The sequence below is a fragment of the Heliconius melpomene genome, chromosome 12, assembly GCF_056956725.1.
Source record: "Heliconius melpomene rosina isolate 202511_hmr_F chromosome 12, ASM5695672v1, whole genome shotgun sequence".
Taxonomy (NCBI): Eukaryota; Metazoa; Arthropoda; class Insecta; order Lepidoptera; family Nymphalidae; genus Heliconius; species Heliconius melpomene.
The window spans coordinates 2,051,901-2,073,375 of record NC_140400.1 but is presented as its reverse complement, the minus strand read 5'-3'; the positions used below and the strand labels follow the sequence as shown (position 1 = coordinate 2,073,375).

At 32.7% G+C, this 21,475-nt stretch overlaps 1 protein-coding gene across 2 annotated transcripts in view; it reads right to left on the bottom strand.

Moving 5' to 3' along the window:
* Positions 1 to 21,475, bottom strand: part of B4 (imaginal disc development protein B4) — a 106,402-nt gene that overhangs the window by 69,223 nt on the left and 15,704 nt on the right. The window contains exon 2 of one of the 2 annotated variants that reach the window (XM_085194621.1): positions 2,506 to 2,541. The exons of the other annotated variant lie outside the window; for it this stretch is intronic. The gene's annotated coding sequence lies outside the window, so the exon portion shown is untranslated. The remainder of the gene's footprint in view (positions 1 to 2,505; positions 2,542 to 21,475) is intronic. 2 annotated transcript variants of the gene reach the window in all.

The window sequence follows — 21,475 nt, the reverse complement described above, 5'->3', positions numbered from 1 at the left end:
CTAAAAAATCCTTGCTGTGTAAAACAATTGGAAAATCCTTATTGAAACTACGAAAATGCGGGTTGCATTAGGGTTTAATTAATTTTCACATTATCTTAAGTGCTTTGCAAACATACATTATATGAATAATCCAGTAGTAAAAGCGGGCGAAGCCGCAATAGGGTCGCTAGTAAATAATAATTAAGGATGTTAATCCATTTATTATTTATATACATAAAAGGACTTGTCCTCACTGACTGAGGTAAGACGCGCGCACAACCAAAACCGCTGTGCGTAGAAACGTAAAGTTTGGACAGACGTTTACTTTCGTAATCTGGACATCCGCTAAGAAAGGATTTTGAAAAATTTTAACTCTAAAGGGGTGAAATAGGGGTTGAAAGTTTGTATGGTTTTTTTTTTAAATCGGCACCGATTTTTATAAAATTTGAAATTTAGATTTTTAAAAGTATTTGATTGAATACGTATTTCATAGTTTTCTAGATTCTCCCGCTAAGGGTGCAAATAAGGGGTTGAAAGTTTGTATCGATTTTTTTTAATCGGCACCAATTTTTATAAAATTTGAAATTCAGACTCTTAAAAATATTTAATTGAACACATGTTTCATGGTTTTCTAGAATTCAACCCCTAAAGGTGCAAATAAGGGGTTGAAAGTTTGTAAGGAAAAATCTTCAAATCGCCACCGATTTTTATAAAATTTGAAATTTCGCTCTTAAAAATATTTCATTGAACACATGTTTTATGGTTTATTAGAATTCACCCCTAAATAAGCTAGCGAAGCTGCGCGCGTCCGCTAGTATTATTATATGTTTACGTGAAGCCCTTGAAGTCCACATGACGACAGGCTCTCTCAGGACATAAATTAGAGTCATTTTCAGCTACAAATGGAGACATATCTTATATTAGAATATACTTGAAAGCATCGTGTTGTTTTAGATGGCTTACGTAAGTAATAGTGAAGTTAGTCTACAAAACAAATAAAATATTTACTAACGTGTGACATAAATAAAAGCAAATATGTATAAATAATGCATTGCTCTTATTTTATTGGCAGGCGCTACACTATAAGTAAATGTTCGTAATTGAATCTATTTATTGAAAAATTATAAGAAAATGTTAGAAAAATACTAGTTTCGGATTTTTTCCTTTACATACACCCAATTACTTAACCGGATGCTAAATTTCACCATTCCAGGTCATCTGGAACTTGGTTAACATTAAGGTCTATAGGTCAGTCACCCCCCTAAAAATTTACGATTTTTGGACGTCATTATCTAAATAACTGTTTGAGCTGTGTTTATGAAATTTAATGCACGTATACAGGTAGGGGGTCTAAATATTTGAGCCAAATATGACAGCTTTAGATAGAATAGTTTTTGAGTTACTAATAGGTAAAAAGTGGCTTCAAATGGTTCGTGTAAAATAACACACGGTGCTGCTCGCCAGTTTTGTTTGTAAAAAAACTTGGCCACGCGCTCCGCGCGTTTTAGATCCGTTCCATAATCCATCCAGTAACATTATATATTTATATATAGCGTAGGCAGAGAGAATCTAATGTCAGGACACATCGTTTTACAATTTCTCCTAGAAATTAATTCACTCAATTGGTATTCGAACCTGCAACCACTATATACTCGTTTATGCAGAACACACAATGTTACATCTAAATTAAATAAAATTACAATAAGAACAAAACTATAGAGCTAATTATAATTAATTTAACAATTTACATATTTGTTTTTTACGTGATTTTAATAAGTGAAACGTCCAATTATGCGTCGCGTCGTACACAAATTATCTTTTTGCTAATCACTTCCATATCAACAAATGTGTATGCTATTATTTAAAATAGTATGCAAATTAATTCTGTTTCTTATATAACTTTCTAAGAGCAAAACAGTGGAAAAAGCAAGTGATAGTAAAATTTTATTGTACTTATATGATTATTGTTTCCTTTATATCTTCATATATTTTACAGGTTTAAGGCAAATCGAGAGAAAGAACTCTACTTTCCTTTTATTTGTAAGCATCTAGAGATATTTACTGGGGTGGCCTGGATTTTCGCTTTGGACAAATATGTTGGTGTAAAGGTTTTTTTTTTAAATTTTTTTAGGGTAATTTTTTTGTTAGTGAAATTTCTATAATGGGCACATTACTATTCTGGGGTGGGTGGACCGTTTGTAAGGAGCAGTTAGGGCTGTCGTGGCGCAGTGGGACAACAAAGTGTAATGTGTAAAAACACGACAAAACGCGCAGTTGAGTTCCGCCATTCAACACGTAATGTCTCGTAAATCGAACGTAAACTGGGGACCGGAGTGTCCTTATACTACCTCTGTACTCTGTACCCTCTGTCCCTGCCTGCCTGTCCTACAAATATATACAGCGTGAAGCAAAAAAGTGATAATTGTGTCCAGACAGAACATAGGTTAGGAAGCATAGGAAAACACTAAGGAAGAATTATTAGGAATTTCTTTGAGAACTGAAAGTTTTCTTACGTTTAAAGCTCACCTAAGCAAAGTTGCGGGCGTCGACAAGTATATTTACCTATAAGTACAAATAAAAGAAGCTTTACAATTCTCACTCAAACTCTCAATGGCAGGATAAAGAAAAAAATGAAGTTTCTTATTACATAACAACTGGGTCATTTTTATGCGTCTTGTACTACCCACACTAGTATTGTAATTTCCTTATACCATTCAATAATATTCGGTTTCCTCATGACAACGAAAAAATTTAATAAAAAATATGTATAGATATTTAAATATGTATCTACATAAAAAAAATTATATTGTATGTTCTTCTTATTGTCTGTTCATTGATTTTTTTGTGTTGATGGCTTTGTGTAATACACACAAGGACAATCATAATATTCATTACATTTCAAAATTCGATAATTATAATATTAAATTTGTGTAATGAAAAATATAAACTTACACTTACATATTAAAAATAAACTTCCATATTAAATATTTGATTTTCTTTCAAAAATCAATAGAGTCGTAATATATAAAGCCGAAGTATAAGTACCTTTGGTTGATTGCGCCAATCTCAGAAACTACTTGTAGGTATATAATAACAATAAAATATATGTTTATAGATTATAGCAACAAAAAACGCTATCCATGAATGTATAAAAAAACAACTTTTTTCTTATACACATCGACACGCCCCAAACATTTTATATGTACGGAAGGCCAGGTGTCAAATTAGAGCATGAATCATTGTCCTCGCTGACATTGAATTTTATATCAGACGAGTAGTCCTCATAATAATGGTAAGCTATTATGGCTAATGAAACATTACATTTTATGGAAAATATACATGGAATATTATACTCTATAGAGTTAGTCTATCTGTATGTACATATGTTTCAAAGACTGCTTCTTAAAAAAAAATGTTTCTCCTGTTTTTGTTTACTTTTTATCTATATTGAATGATATATATATTAAATTATATAAATATAATTATACAATTTAAGGTTAAAAACTGATATTACTATTCTTTAACACACTCAAAGCTTTAACATTTATATGACGATTTAACCTTATATTTGATAGAGATTTCGTGTTAATTTAAGCACTATAGGAAAAAAATACTTGTAATTTTTTATCAATGGTAAAAATATAATAATCTTACGAACAATAAAACTGGTTGTATTCATCTCTGACCTTGGAAGCAGAAACGAAGTCAATCCCATCTGAGCAGGTGGGAGGTACAAAAAACTACTTTGTACTACCATTTCATGTCTAATCGATATTAATATTATAATACGACTTCTAGGCGGTCGAATTTCAGAGGAGGATGAAAATATTTAACAATTTTCATGCTATATACTATACTAATATCATAAAGTTAGAGAGTTTGTTTGGTTAAACACGCTTTTCTTAGAAACGACTTTATTGAATTAAAAATTCTTTTTGTGTTGGATAGTTCATCTTTCAAGTAAGGCTATATGAGCAGATTAACAAATATGTCACAAGAAAGCGACAATTTGCCTGTTGTAGGTACTCTTAGTATTTCTCATTTCTCCAAACGGGCGAAACTGCTGGTAAAACCTAGTATTATTCACATATTATTATATTCAACTAGAAAATCATAAAATTAATGAGTATGCTAACTAATATTACACACAAAACTCCACCTAAAATCAATTAAATAGATATTTTTTAAAATAACCCTACAGACAAAACAAAATTGATAATCTATACAAATGTTGTATTGTATTGTAAGCCATTACCTTTTACCTTTCCTTTAGAGGCAAGTAAAGAAAATCTGAGTAATTTTTCCAACGCCATTGCACTTGTCATCTCAGCTTATAGGAAGCTCGGTGCCGTCATTAAAAACATAAAGCGAATAAAATACAATGTATAAACTAAGCCTGGTGAATACAAATCATATATAATATGCTAAAGTTAATCTACAATACGCTATTATCGCCTTTACAAAGTTAATATTAAGGTTTAAATTAGAAATGACGTTTTTCAAGTGCACACCTGATATAGGTGTCACTGTTGACGAATATGGTAGTCTTGTTTAGAATATGAGCGGTGTAAGTTAGAAGGCGAATGAGTATTAATTATGTATTTAGATATTAGTATTATATGTATTAATATATTTTTTAGCTTCACGCTGTATCCCGCACATAGCAGAGTAGACAAAGGGAACCTGTGAACCTAGTGTTAACACACTCCGTTCCCATTAAGACACTTCCGTTCCCCACTTTCCGCCGAATTCTGAAAGCATTGCGAGTTGAATGGCGTAACTGAACACCGCAAAAATATAGTTAAGAAAAACGTAAAATATCACGCTTTTATGAAGAGTTTCACTATTATTGGTACTGCCGGCTTCGTCAGACAAGCTATACCTGCTGCTGTCATCTACAATAATAAACTGCAATAATTATACTAATAATTGCCAAGTTTCACGATGATACAATTATTACAAGTGGGGCAATTTCATTTCTAGATTTTATTACTATATATTAAATGAGTTGGACGATATAACTAAAGCGTTTAGCATTTAGGTATAGTAATTTTAAACAAATAATTCCATTCAATCTATTTTATATATATAAGAAAAATAAAAACAAACATACAACGTTATATAATAACTGTCATGGATGAGAATAAAACCCACGACCTCCCACTTAGACTTCAGGGTCAGTACGCTTGTGAGGGTCACTACATAAATTCAATTGTTTATTTTATTTCTTTAGCCTCTCGCTACCACATATATCAGAATAGGCAGCAGGAACCTAGTGCTAAGATACTCTGTTCCCCGCTTTCCGCCGAATATTCAAGACATTGTGTGTTGCATGGCGGAGCTAAACGCTGCAATTTGGCTTGCTACCAGTTTAAAAATTAAATAGCTTATTTCCTCTTTATAGGAATCTTGAATATATTACTAAATGGTCTTCTTGAATATTTTACTAAAAACGCTTTTCGCTAAACGCTTATATCTTAAACATCACTAGCCTAAGGACACTTAGCGTTGGACGTCAAGTTGGTACAGTAACAGCGAGCTACGAGCACTAGCAACGCTAATAGACGTATTGAAATACCACAATCGTTTGGACGAACGTTTTGTGGACACTAGAGTTATTTAGATGTGTACCCACCACTCCAGAAATGTTATAAGATATTATGAGTACAGTTTGAGTTGTTATTTGATTTATGTTTTGTATGTGTGTTGAATTATAAGCGCGCTAGGTCCAATTCGATTCCTTACTCGTGGAAATGAAATACCTATTTGTTATTTCCATTTCTGGTGTAAAGCGAGGCGGAGTTCTGCCACTCAACACGCAACGCCTCCAGAATGCGGCGGAAAATGGGGAACGAAGTGTTTTAGCACTAGGTTCCCTCTGCCTAGGTTCTCTCTGTATACGGCATACAGAGTGAAACTACTGTTACACATGGAAGAAGCCAATTCATGGCTGCCATTCTAAGACAGAGAAGATTTTCTGTTCTTTTCTTAGTTTATAGAGATAATGTGAAGTTAACAGGATTTAAATCTCAATTTATAGGTGTCATTGTGATGCAGTGCAAATGTGGTTAGCAGGATTTAATGTAGAAGAGAGAAAATTTCATATTTTTGTATATTTTTGCATATTTTTCTTTTAATGTAACATTTCTTATCTATACATCGATCTTTTTTAGATATTGATAATTTCTATCTATTTACCGCTGCAATATAAAACAGTCATGCCCAGTTATCCAGTCATCCAATGAAAACTATCATTAAAGATTTCAAAGATATCAATTTCAAGCCCCACATCTGCAACTAACGTACCTATCTATGTAATTCAAAATTATAATCTTTATAATATTTTCCACAAATCACATATAATTTGTATCTGTTTAAACGTATCTATAAGTAAAATTATTCAATGGCATGATGGTTTCTCAACTATAGTATTTCTATACATGATATAGCTCCAGGCTGCACTCGGCATGTCGACTGACGTGCAACGGAGCTGACCTCGGGCAACACGTCTATGTGATTAGCGGATCGCGGGTTCAGTCAAACAACGCTGCAAAAGATAAATAAATTGTCGCCCCCTAGCATTCTCTATTCATTCCGTGAGAGTGCTTTTGTTATATAATATTTAAGAAATAATTTAGTATGTCAAATTTTTTATAATAAATAAAATAACATATTTATTTTGAAACCTTCCGAAATAATAAATGTAATGTTTAATTTGCAACGTCAAGTCATTGTTTTAATTAAGAAAGAATTTGACATTATTCATATGTTGTAAGTCCTCATATTAGGTAACTTCAGCTCTTTTAATATATTTTTTTTATGGAAAAAGGACAAGGCAAACGAGCGTTCGGGTCACCTAATGATGATCACCGCCGCCCACGACCCCGTGCAGCACCAGAGGAGCTACAGGTGCGTTGCCGGCCTTTGCCGGCAAAAAATATTTTTTGTAATGGTAAAGAGACTTAATTTAATAAAAATAGGCCACGACCTCCCCTTATTTAGAATTAGTTGGGGTCTAATACAAAATTAGTGATTTAATGGTAATCTGTCCCCTTATACTAACTTCTACAATTTCCTACTTACGATTGTTGTAACAACAATAAACAATCGCGAACTATGTTCCCACGTAATTTTAATTGTATGAAAATCCTTGGTTTTTACGCGCTGAGGCTACCGATATTATCTTGAGGTTGCGCACTAACTTTTCGGTAATGACTTTTGTCATCTTTCTAGTTAGTTTGTAAGGTGATTACTGAAATGGGCATTCCAAGGAGCAAATGATGAATGTTGATGTTATCGTACTGCAGTAATGAAGTTGAAGGTATTGTTTTTTCAAATCCCACTCCACAGAAACTTTACTGGTATTTGTACATTCTCGTCGTTCAAAACGCAAGTCTCAAGTAAATTTGGTGGTGCGTGGACATCTGAGGTATATGCCGGATACACCGTGAGGCTATAAAAACACATCACTGCAATAATATTTTGGGTTTTACAATAATTTTTGAATACATAGAATCACCAAAATTCAGAAGATAATAAAAAAATATTAATAGCTTCATAATTCATATAGGAACACTCTCTCAGGCATAACCTTTCCAATAAGAAAAAATATTGTAATCGAATAAAACACATACCTTAAAACAAAATATGTGCGTTAACTAGTAAATCTCTTCCAATTTCTTCGTTAATATCAAAATATGCTAAAAATATTTTTTTTATCCATAATATTTTTTAAAGATTTTTAAAGAATAACTCTACAGTTTTTTGTCACATCACTTTATGCTGTATAAATAACTAACGCCATAATAATACAATATTACTTGAATTTCGATGTAAGACGACGTCGGCGGCGTGAGAAACATCTTTCAATAATGCATACTTCGTAGATATATCTACCTAGTCTTTATTTCTTGACACAAACACTAAAGTATGAAACAATGTGCTTTCGACAAGTTTTCAAAATGTGTCTATGTATTTTTATTTTGTCAATCGAAGTTGATGAGGTTCTTGTATTATCAGGTTTTTTATAATAATTCCACTGGTTTCGCCTTAAAAAAATATGTGATCAAAGGTATATTCTGTTTTTTGATGATTTTTTTAGCTTCACACTGCCGTTCACATAGAGCAAGGTAGGATAAGGCAACGGAAGAGGCTAACACTAGGTAGTGTTAAGACACTACGTTCACCATTTTTCACCCAATGAGATAGTGGTAGAACTCTTTACCTTGCTTTGTCTTGTTACCAGAGCGAAGAAATAAAAGTATATAAATAATTCCTCAGAGCGGGAATCGAACACACAAGCGTCGCGTTTTGTAATCACACGCTGTGCTGCTGACGGCGTCAATAATAAATTAAAAATTAAATAAGTATTATTAATAAAAGTATATTCGTTCATAAGATGAAAGAGGATACGGGATGATTTATTCTTCCGGTTTCTTTATTTACCTTTGAGGATCAGCGAGATAAGTCAAGTTAACATGTGCGATTTATCACATAACATAAGCCTCATAAAACAACATTACTTAAAATTACCTTTTTTTAATAAAGCTATTTATTGCACATTGAGGAAAAAAATATTTTTCATATTTTTTGGTCAATTTAATGGTATATCTCAGCAAAATAGGTAAAAGAATCTAGTGTTAAGACACTCTGTGACACTCGCATTGCTCAAATTCCAAAAATTACGAAATGTATGAAGAAACTCAACGCCGCGTTTTGTCTGGTAAACAAGAAGGGATGAAAGACAAAAAAATAATATCCAATGAGTGGCAATCAATCCCGCAAACGTCTGTCGTTGCCAAGACGGCTTTTTAAAAATATATAGAGATATTTATCATACATTCCTTAGATTTTTTTTAAGTCTAAGTATTTAAATGGCAATCCTAAGCGCCACCATCACTCAAGCCGTTGCGCGTCGTATGTACTCGTATTGCAAGTATTCGCTCCGAGTGGAACACGAAAACGCTTCCTCACTGGACGCGTAAACCCCGCTCAATGATAGATTACACAGCTTGACTGATGGTCTACTCGTAAGGTAGGCGTTGTCAAGTTAAACTTTTATGGACATAGGAGTTTTTGTTTTTTTTTTTATTTAAAAATAAAAGCAAGTCAATTTTTAAGAACAAAGTGGTATGAACTACGAAAATATAGAATGTACCGTTAAATATATTCGGTTCAAGTTTGGTTTGGATTTTGAGGATACCGTACCGATATCTTAAGAAAAAAGTCTATTATCGTTACTGCTAGCAAGACTAATAAATTAAACCAACGTTGGTTATAAAATCTCCTCCTCCTCTCCTTTCTTCATTAGGAGTTTCGGGAAGTCCTCTTCCTGCAGTCTACACACCCATACACTCCTCAAACACATACCAATCATCACCTCTCAACGCATTGTAATTCCGGCTGTTCGCCAATCATTCAGTAACAGTAGAGTTTTACATACATACCTGTATAGATAGAAGAATTTGCAAATAATTACGACCCGCAGCTTGAAGCCCCCATACAGTTAAGTACAGCAATCCTCGATAGAGGGCACATCACAGGATATAATAGATGCGTGTAATTAGTAATGCGTGGATGTGGATGAATGATGCCTCCCTTCATTAGTACTTCGGTCTCCGTTACGGTACCGGTACTGCTACCGATGCGGGGCTATTACTATTTATTATTTATTGTTTTGTATCCTATAATGTCAAGTATATTAATATTTTAAATACAGATATATTTTTTTTATTTAAGATTTAATTGAAACTCAATAAATGTGAGGGGAAGTTTACCGAAATTCGAGCAGAATGGTGGTAATTGGTGGTTATTTAAATCGTTTAAGCCGTTTCTGAGATAAGCGTGACGGGGAATATCTCTCTTCATTATTAAATTTTAATTTTATGTTTTTGAATCAGACTGGGCAAAGTGCCTCTTTAGTTTCCGCAACCCAATAAGTAACATCTTTAAGTTTCAACAAAAAAGCCAAATTACAAAACAAACTGATATCTCACTAAATTCTTTATTTATATTATATCTCTATGGATATATTATGTTCTCTATGCTTATATTTGTATTCTCTTAACCTATCCTACAAAATGATTTAAGTTTTGAAGATAAACCAATTAATTTCTAATATAAAACGTTATTGTACCTACCTTTTGTTTTCGATGTTACATTATGGGGAGAGGACAAGGCTATTGTTTTATGTCGTCCATAATGAGGAAGGTCGATCAGAACAATTGAATGCTAGTCATTGCTATTCATGCTTTTTTGTGAATGGTCTGCTTATATTTTGAAACAAAACAAAAATCGTAAATTTTGAGCTTAATTCAACTAGTGAAGAAAACCTGCCTATAATAGAATATTTTAATAAAAATATGTCGCTAGATTTTTTAAAATATGCTTCATCAAAATCCTAGCAATAATAAATAAGACAATAAGTAATAACTAATTCTATATCTTAACATTGTTTAACCAGTTAGACGGAACGTGGAGAACGGAGTGCCTTGACATTGAGTTTTTTTAGTTACCGTTTATTTTATTTATATGGGCTGTAGCATGAAGCTGAAAAAAAGTAAGAAGAATACATAAAAGATTCTTATAACAAACCTACAGCTTTCCTTGTAAATATACCTAGAACTTTTATTGGATATTACAGTATAGAGTTAATAATATCATTAAACATATAAAATAATGAAATTTGATTCGATGTAGAAAATATATCTAAAATCATTATTATATTAATAAGAATTTCATTATCAAATATATAATAAACATATAGAAAGGCTATTTACATTAAGGCTTATGTTGTAAAGTCTGCTATTTACACTGATAATATAACGTAAATAGCTTATAATAGTTAATGCCTACATTAAATATAATAATGCTAATATAAAACTAACATGCAATTAAGTATATGTAAATAAATATACAATTTAATATACTAAGTCAGTAGCGTAAGCACGTAACTGTAAACACCGCAAGTTGTGGGTTCGATTACAACTCGAGGAAATGAAATATTTAATATTCCAACACAGGTAATGTGCGGCGTTGAATTCCGCCATTCAACACCAGGATTCGGCGAAAATTGGGAAATAGAGCGCGTTAACACTAGGTCCCCAGGTCTTTGAAGCTATAAAAATATACTAAAGGATAATACGAAATTAACTTTGTCTTTAGTTGAGTTGAAACTGACTCGTAGAAGAAAATTTGTAATCTGACTTTTCCTAGCTATAATTATGTTTAACTTAAATAAAAAGATAGTCTAAAATACTCACGTCATTCGATTTTTTTTATTGGGAATTTTTCACGTTCGTTTGTAATTTCGAAAGAAAATTACTTCATTCTTTTTCGTTTTTCACGAAAAGTTAATAAATGTTAAAGAACTAAAATTTCAGCAATAAATGAACAAAATAAAATAAAACCCGTAACAAAAAAAACGCGAAACCTCCATATCGTACCTTTTCTACGACAACCTATAGTAGTATCCTAGAATATACCGGCAGTATACCAGCATATTTTAAGTATACCAGCATATTTTAAGTATACCAGCATATTTTAAAACAATGTATTTCATAGACCTGTAAAACATCTGAAACATTGCCCCGCTAGTACCATATCGTTTTATGGACCTATGAAATATAGCCTTACAGTGTTTAGTAAAATATCGCTTGCGTTATTATGATACAGTATCATATAGAAACAAGTCTTTTTTTCCTTATTAATATATTTATTATATACTAGCGGCCCCCTCGCGGTTACACCCGCGTGAACTGTGTTATTGTTAATTTCTGTCTCCATGACCACGTCATAGTGACGTCCATGCAAAATTTGAGACTCCTAGCATTTGTAGTAACGAAGTTTCATACAAATTTTCAACCCCAATAATAACCCCTTAGAAGTCGAATATTGCAAATTCCCGTCTTAGCGAGCACCTACGTAGTTGTAGTTTCTGAGATTTCGTGATGAGTGAACCTTTCGATTTTATATATATAGATAAAATATGTGCTTATAAATATTTTTAAGAAAATTTTTTAATAATGTCGTACATAGTTGCGCAGCGGCACAATGTGTAAGCACGACGGTGGTGGGGTCGATATCCACTCGGAGATAATTCTGTGGGAGGAAATCTTAGCTTTAGTTCAAAACACGTCATTGAGAAAATTGCGTGGAAAATGCAAAACGGAATGTCTTGACACTGAGTTTTCTCAGCCTGGTCTGCTATAAAAGTGAGGTATAGCGTAATTATATTAATTATATTTTTTATACTTTTTATTATTAAATAACTTAATATTTAGAACTATTAGTCTTGTATTTTTAAGTAACTATAAAAGTGCACAACATGCTTGAGAACGCAAATTGTAGTTGAAAATAAAAAAATCAACCATTCATACTGTATATACCTTAAAAGGCTATATTTTCATACTATAACTCTGAAATGAAAAAGATAATATTACGCAATTTGTCACATATCTTAACCAGTTGCAGATATACCTATAGGAAGTAATTTAACAAGAATTTTTCCTCAACATTATCTCTAATTTAAAAGGCATTTAACTCAGTCATTTGGCGGCAAACATCAAATATTTTGTAAGTCCACTTCCAATGTCTATATAGTATACTAGCGGCTCGCCCGCGGCTTCGCCTGCGTGAACTACGTTATTATTAATTTCTGTCTCCATGAGTACCTACGTCCTATAAGTGACGACCATGCAAAATATGATACTCCTAGCATTTGTAGTAACGAAGTTTCATACAAACTTTCATCCCCAAAAACAACCCCTTAGAAGTCGAATATTGCAAATTCCCGTCTTAGCGAGCACCTACGTCCTATAAATAACTCCTATGCAAAATTTAAGATTCCTAGCACTTCTTAGGTTCTGAGATTTCGTGATGAATGAGTGACCTTTCGATTTTATATATATAGATATACTTCTTTAGCTACTCGCTCTATCCCGTATATTGCAGGGAAGGCAGATGGAATCTAATGTTAAAACACTTCTAACCCCACTTTCCTCAAATTTCGAGACATTGTATGTAGGTTGGGGAAACTCAACGCCGTGATTTATATGACCACCTCTACCAGAGTGAGAAAATTAAAATAACCCATTGACCATTTCCATGAGTGAAAATCGAATCCACAACTGTCATCTTTACACCCCGACACTGTGTCGCTGGGTTTAAATTTATAACAAAAGAACAATATAATCAAAATATACCTAATAATTCAATACTAACTGTGCGCTTCACAAAAGCTCTCTCAAAAAGGCGTTCTATAGTTCAAAGGCCCAGTAATTGGCCATTATCGTGCCACTTTAGGGCAAAGCACCTAAGTCTAATTAGAGTTAATTTTCACATACATATTTTATATACTCACGTAAATTATTCGAATGAAAATAAACAACAACATCTGAACTTCCTTATTTGATAGCAATAACTAGTAACATCAGTTTATTAGCTTTCAGATTTTATCGTACATCATCGAGACCGGCACTTAAGTTTATATACGTTATAAATATAATATAAATATGAACCTGCGACCTACGTCATAGTATAATGACACCCAAATTACCTATATAAACCAGAATGGAATATTTTATATAGTATATTCTTAAAGTCTTATTAGACCCTTTAAAGCGAAAAATATTTTATAGAAAAGTAATAAAAAATTGAACGTAGCGATATTATAACCCATGTCTCTTGGAAATCGTCCAAGGCTCTGACCACTAAGCCAAACAATTATGATGTTATCATTATTATAGGGAGATTTATTTATTGAACATTAGGTTCCCTCTGCCTACCTTACCTAAGTATATATACCAATATTAGTCAAATAAATATCCTGAATCGAAACCATTACAGGCTGGCTGGCTACATACTCTAACCACTACACCTACTAAGCCTACAAACACGTCATAAATCTTCATTGTTATAAGACCAAAAAAATAGCTAGATTACAAGAGTATTTTTTACAGCATGCCATTAATACGAACACCTGGTCTAGAAGGTCAATAGTCAAAATAATTTGAAACAAACAAAATGCTTCGTTAAATATTTGTTATATAATAAAAAATCTTTGGTGGTGAATGTATGTGGTATGAGCCATCGTGGTGCAGTAGGACGTCACTATAGAAACAATGGTTGTAGATTCAATCCTATGGGGATTTTATATATTTTAAGCGGGGCTTTAAGACTTGTACGCCGTTGGGGTTACAACTGTTAAGTAACTTACAATTGTGTTTAGAATAAAAAATAAATGTATATAATAATAAAATATATAATTTTGTCAAGTATAATGTAATGAGTTATAACTTTTGTTAAAGATTTTTTTATACTCTTGTCTGTTTTGCGTTCTACAGTAAATTTGATTTAGTTGTACATATACCTATTTATTTTGACATAAATTATATTCAATGGAGTAGAAATCGAGATTACTTTTTAACCGACTTCTGTAAGAAAAGGAGATTATCAATTCGACTGTATTTTTTTTATTTTTTTTTTTTTTATTTTTTTTTATGTTTGTTACCTCATAACTTTTGACTGGGTGAACCGATTTTGAAATTTTCTTTTTGTTTGAAAGGTGAAGCTTCCCGAATGGTCCCATTTTTTTTTGGTCCATGTCTGACAATGGTATCCATGAGAAAATCACATAAGTCTTAAATTTGCATTAGGTATGTGCGCGACAAATAGACGAATAACTCAATGTCGCGCCAACCGATTTTGATGATTCTTTTTTTATTTGAAAGGATATACTTCAAGGATAATTTGGTGAATGTTTGGTTAGGTTTCGATTATGGGATCCGGTGAAAATTTAGAAAGTTTGGTAAAAAATTGATTATACTGTAATAGTTACAAGCAAAAACTTTTTAAATTGATGTCAGAAGAGAGGTGAGATTCCTGATCGTTGCATTTCTTTTCAACCAACCTCAAAAAAGAGGATGTTCTCATTTTTAAACAACTTCAAAAAGGGGAGATTCTCAATTCGCCCGAATACTTTTTATGTATGTTCTTGTCAATATACCAAAATGTAACTTGGCACAAAAATAATACCTAATTAAATAAAGTTTTACATAGGACAACCACAACCACTCGTTGACAACCACTACCATCACCACTCATTTAAGAAGCATCATCTTAAGATCTACCCATCACTAAAAATCGTAAAATAAATTATTTTTTAACAAAAACAAAAACCGACTTCTAACAAAGAAACTAAAAAGTGAAAAATAATTATACAAAGATTTTATAATTTTGAAGTCGGTGTCAAACTAATGCTACAACACCCTTACTACAATATCTAATTACTAAGCCTGTTTGTTTTACTTGGCACCGACTTGAAAATTATAAAATCTTTATAAAATTATTTTTCACTTTTTAGTTTCTTTGTTAGAAGTCGGTTTTTGTTTTTGTTAAAAATTAATTTATAGATTCTATACTTAGAGTCTTTTAATAAAAATGATTTCTGGCTAAAACTAACGCATTGCGGATAGACGACAGATAATATGATTAATTCTTTGAATTTAAGAACCCGCTACCATTACATTCTAATAGAAACGTTCTAAATGCGCCTTTATGGCGCCGATAGCATTATTTGAGATAGTAGACAGGAAGAATTTAGTGTTAAGGCACTACGTTACCCAAATTTCGCCAAATTTTCGGGCCAAAAATGAAAATTCTTCATTCTTCCGTGTGCGAATCAACACCGCCACTGAGCAACGAAGGCCTCATATCGCGACAATCATGTATTAAGCATAATAAAATTTCATTACACATTATACTCATACGCCAAGAACTGTAGTAAAATAACGGAACTCTACTACATTAGCTATAGTAACATAACTATAACTCTCATCGTATAACTATCGGAGTTGTAGATAACATCTATAATTTCAATTGATGCACACCGTGTCGTAACAATTGCATGATCTCTGATCTAAAGTCCCACGTTCTAACCCAATTTTAGGGTTTTTGCTATTTACAAATCTAGTCAAGTTACTTCTTACATTATGTAAGCAGTTCTTCATAGTGTTGCGCGAAATAAAAGTTAATGGGCCATGAGAGTATTGTCTTCAATTGTTATAATTACTGTAACACAAAGGAGAGTGGCTAAGCTTTATCTAAATTGGACTTGAGTTGAATTATTAGAATAAATTGGGCTTGTTGGTTGTTGATTTCTTGTGTTTTTTTTTAAATAATGTTGTTTTAAAAAGGTGAAAATGCAATAAATATAGTTGTATATAATATAACAAAAATAAATGGTTTTGCAGGTTTCATTGTAATCGGAGTACCGTAGCGTGATTCCCGAGCTATGCAATACAAAAAGAACCTTCCAATTGGATTCAGTAGTTCTTTAGATTAACACCAAGCAAACAAACTCTTCAACTCTATAATATTAACATAGATTAAATACAAGAATATAACAAGCATTGCATGACATGTAACTATTAAGACACCAAGTATCTCGTTCATACAAAAAAATAAGACATTGCGAAAAAAAAACGACAGTAGCCTTATTTCAAGAACCATTAATTCTATTCTATACAATGCTTACATCAACAATGTTATTAGGTAACCGATACACGATAAACAATTATCTAACGTCGCGTGGGTGCACTTTATGCGTTGAAATTGTAATAAATTTGTATTTTGTATATAGATATTTAGTGGGGGTAGCCGAAACTTGATGTAAATTTATTATATAGCTTACCGGTTTGATGGATAAATTGTCGTGTATTTTATATTAAATCCGAAAAGCTTAGTTCGACAAGTATTCTTATTTGGTCGTAAATAATAGGTAGGTAACCTTATATATTGCTTGCCTTTATATACGACAAGACAAGCATAAGAACGTAATGGGGATATTGTTTAAAATTTCTTTAAATTGAAGCAACCTGCACTTCGTCTTTTTAGTGAGTGCCACCCTACGTAAAGAGGATGAAATTAAAGAATATACTACTATACTACTGTACGTATCTCAGGAAACATTATTTCGGAAAAACTTTAAAATGGAATAGAAACGCTATATATTTGGCGGTGCGTGAAAACACACTAGCTTCACTCTGGCTATCCCTCTGTAAGCGTGAAGCTAAGAAAACAAATATATCACTAAAACGGCAGCAATACATCTATTTGTCGACATAAATCATAGAACAATATGCCGGTTTCCACATTACGCAACGAGAGGCGACGACGGATGAAAGTGTTTATTCTTCTCTCACATTACCTTGTATGTGTATTTATTTTCCTCTTTAGAACTTAACCTTCCATGTAAGGGCTTTGCACCTGCGCTTAGCAATTTAAAAAAAATCTAAGATTAAATTTAGTTTATTAAATGCGGCGTTAAGTTCTGACACTCTACGTTCGGAAAGCGGAGTGTTTTGACACTAGGTTTTCTCTGCTGACGGCGATAATATGCAAGATACAACCGAAATTATGCTGATATAGTTCATTGTGTATGAATATGGATAGCAAGTCTCAATAGACGTGTTTCTTACTGTAGAGTTAGCAGTCGTAATTTTACATACAGTTTATTAGTTTTTATAATAGAATCGCGTTATTTTTTAATATTTATATAATTTTTTTATAGTTGTTATTAAATATTTTAACTACTTAATTTACTATCGACATTAAACATACAAGCATTTGTAATAAAATAGATTAGCACGTATATTTAAAGTTCTAAAGGTCCTAACAAAAATATCATACGATCAACGTATCGAAGCTAACAATCTTTCCCTATGGAAATCCCCTCAATTGGCCATCCCGTTACAGACAGGCAAAAACTTAAACTGGTTCCATCTAATCATATCGCAGAAACAATTTACAATGGTACCTAGTGAAGATCCAAAAATGATTTTGAGATATATACCATATACTTATCTTTCGTTGGCCGTCGTAACGCAGCGGCACAAGGGTGTGACTGTAACGCGACGGTTGTGGGTTCGATTTCCACTCGAGGAAGTGAAATATTTATTTACGTTTATATTTCCATTTCTTCGCTCTGGTGTCGAGGCAAAGCGCGGCGTTGAGTTCTGCCACTCAACTAGCAACCCCTCCAGAATTCGGCAGAAAGTGGGGAACGGAGTGTCTTAATATTTGATTCTACGTAACTAATATTATAAGAGTTTGTTTCCTTGTACGCGCTGATCTCGGGAACCACTGATATGAATTGAAAATATCAGTGGTTATATTTTTGTGTTAGATAGTCTATTTGTCGGTCGGCTATGGACTATATTACATGACGTTAATCGCCACCAATCAATGTAAGCCACTGTGCCTGCGGTCAGAGGTACCTACTTCGGGCACTTGGAATGTGACACGTGTCATACATAACTCTTAGTAATTTGAAATTGACTACGCGGGCGAAGCCGCCGTTTTTGTAGCGTCTGTGGGTTAAAATTTTAGGTATCTAAATCTATAAATTACTGAAATTCTGCGTAAAATACAAGTCTGGTTCTTAAAATATATTATATAGTAATATCAAATATCAACTATCAAATTCTTACATAAAATCGAATCTCACTATATTAATTGAGTCCACTCTTCTCAGAAGATCTTCTCCTTCGAGAACTTCCACTGCCTTCCTATAGAACAGACACTACTGATATTATGATGTAAATTGTTTGTAACAGCCTAATTAATAAAATAATATTTTGACACTAAAATACTTAAGATACGCTACTTTTGGCTTAAATATTCTTCATTCTCCATATTATTAACTATAATGTTAACAAAACCGCTATTTCCCTTTTCAATAGTCATTGTTGGTATAATATATAGGTAGTATATCCCCTAGTAATTTAGTAGGTTAGGTAAATCAATACTGCTAGATGTAACACAAAGCGTGACTTAGCGTTTACTTGCGATTAACTCAGAACAGAATGTATTTATGCAAAATGTTATAATTTATGAAAATGTGTTTCTTTTTGAAATTTCATAGTAAAAACAATGTTATATTATACTAGCGGCCCGCTCGCGGCTTCGCCTGGGTGAACTACTTTTTTATTAATTTCTGTCTCCATGAGTACCTACGTCCTATAAGTGACGTCCATACAAACTTTCAACCCCAAAAACAGTCGAATATTACAAATTCCCGTCTAAGCGAGCACCTACGTCCTATAAGTAACTCCTATGCAAAATTTCAAATTCCTAGCACATGTAGTTTCTGAGATTTGGTAATGAGTGAGTGATCTTTCGATTTTATATATATAGATTAATAAACGATAAAGCTATCTAATAATAAAATAAAAGAAGAGAAGGCCGTCGTGGCGCAGCGGCATAGCAGCTAATTTTAAATGAGATATTTGTGAGTTCGTTTCCTGCTAGTAGGAATGAAATACTTAATATTTTCACTTCCTCGCTCTGGTGAAAAGGCAAAGCGCGACGTTGACTTGAGTTCGGGCAGAAAGCAGAGAATAGTGTTTTAACACTAGATTCCCTCTGCCTATTCTGCTATGCGTGAAACTAAAATAAATTAAAAAAAAACAGAATCTTTTAGAACACAATTGGGTAGATACGGCTTAGATAGTTTGCACAACTGCGTCCAACTATATACGAGAACTAATGATCGTACAAATCTCTGTACCGGCTTAGCCTTGATACACTAACAAAACTGTATCTGGGGCGCGCTCTGAACAAAACCACTAGAAACGTTTATGAGTTACGACGTATTATAATCTTTTTGTTTTTTTCGAGTGGTATATAATCCTCATTTTGCCTATAGATGTATGGAATTTTTTTTTTGATTCATTAACTAATTTGCTTAGAAAATATGTATAAAAAAATATAAAGTGAGACAAAGGGAACCTAATGGTAAGACACTCCGTTTCTGAAGTTGATGAAGTCCATTACCCTTTCTGTTGGCACCATAATTTTTTTTGCTTGACAACGTATTCTACATATGCATGATAGACTATGAGAACCCATTGTTTAGACAGAAAAAGACGGAAAAAATAGAAATTGCATGGTGAGTGGTGAAACCAACTACTTCTTTTGTCTTCTTAAATAAAAAAGAAGAAGCTTTTATTTACCGCCAGCTCGGTTCGTACCGCTGCGCCACAACGGCATCATATAACTTACTTGCAAGAAGTAAAAATTGAAATTCATCATACAACATTTTTTCTTGTTACTTTTAAATGATATTTCTTCCAAACGTATTTTAACAATGAAATGGAGGAAGAGATTTTAATCGCTTCATTTTAAACAATTAAAAATACCATAACCTCGTTTCTCAGCACATCTTCCATACCTATACAGTCTATACACCTATCTACAATACTCAAAAAGAGATCCATCACTTTATTTCGCATTATCATCCGAAATCCGTATTACGGTACGAGTAGCTGTTTAACACAGATACTGTTATGACTCGATTATCCACTTCCTGTAAAATACTACGGAAGTGGAAGCCAGTTTGAATCTTTCACCTTGATTGCATTCATTAACTTACGCACTGTGATACTGTGATATAGTTCACTATTTGTAATGTTGATATATATTTATGAAACTTTCGTATAGATATAGTTACGAGTTCAAACTGTTTTTTGTTGTAATTTATATTATTTATGTAAAATTTTAATGTTATTAATCATTTAATGAAGAAGAAATTGTTTTTCGTTCACCAGAACTGCCTTTCTAGCGAGTGAAATGGTTCATGTTTATTATTAAATTCAAAAGTGCTTACAAAAATCTATTTGATAAAAAAATATTTTAGATTTGATTTGTTATATAATAAAAAAAATTCTAACAACAAAATTAATTTACCTGGAAACCTTTCCAAAAGGCAAATCATTAATTCAACTTGCAAATAAGGCTTCGTCCCGGAAACGCTAGACCCTAGATCTTAGTCGCCACGCCGTTTTAGGTACCCTATGGATGGTCTAAGATGCATTATCTAACCTATCCGTGCCAAGGTACCGTTTTTTTTCACTCCAGCATCCCATTGCTAGCACCAATTTATTTGCTTAACCATTCATTCGGTTCGTTGAACTGTGAAACTTTGACTGCGAAATGCTATTCAAAATTAGACCTTGGTAAGTTAAAAATAAGGCTAAGTACGTCGAATAGGCTATATTTGTTTTAAGAAACAAGACAAATTTAATTTTTCAGCTCCTTTACAATGACACGCAATATATTTTGATCTTTATCATGTTGTGGTAGAGTCTAATTTAACATATGAAACTGGAATTATAAGTGCAAATAGCTCGTAAATTTTTCTTTCAACGTACGTGACGTTACGCTGAGTAACTTCTTACATGGCTTCATTCACAAAAAGTCTATTTGATTTGACACTACGGCCTTTTAGTTGAGTAAAGAGGTGTTAGAGGTCTGTGTTAGTGTTTTAATTTTGATAGTGTTAATTTTTTTTTTGTGTTTGCTCAGATATTTTCATGACTAAGTTTTTTTTTAAATAAATAAGTTGTATCCACACATATTAAGGAAAATTATTTTTTATAGCTTCACGGTGTATCCCACATATTACAGGGAACCTAGGTTTAAAACACTGTTTATCACT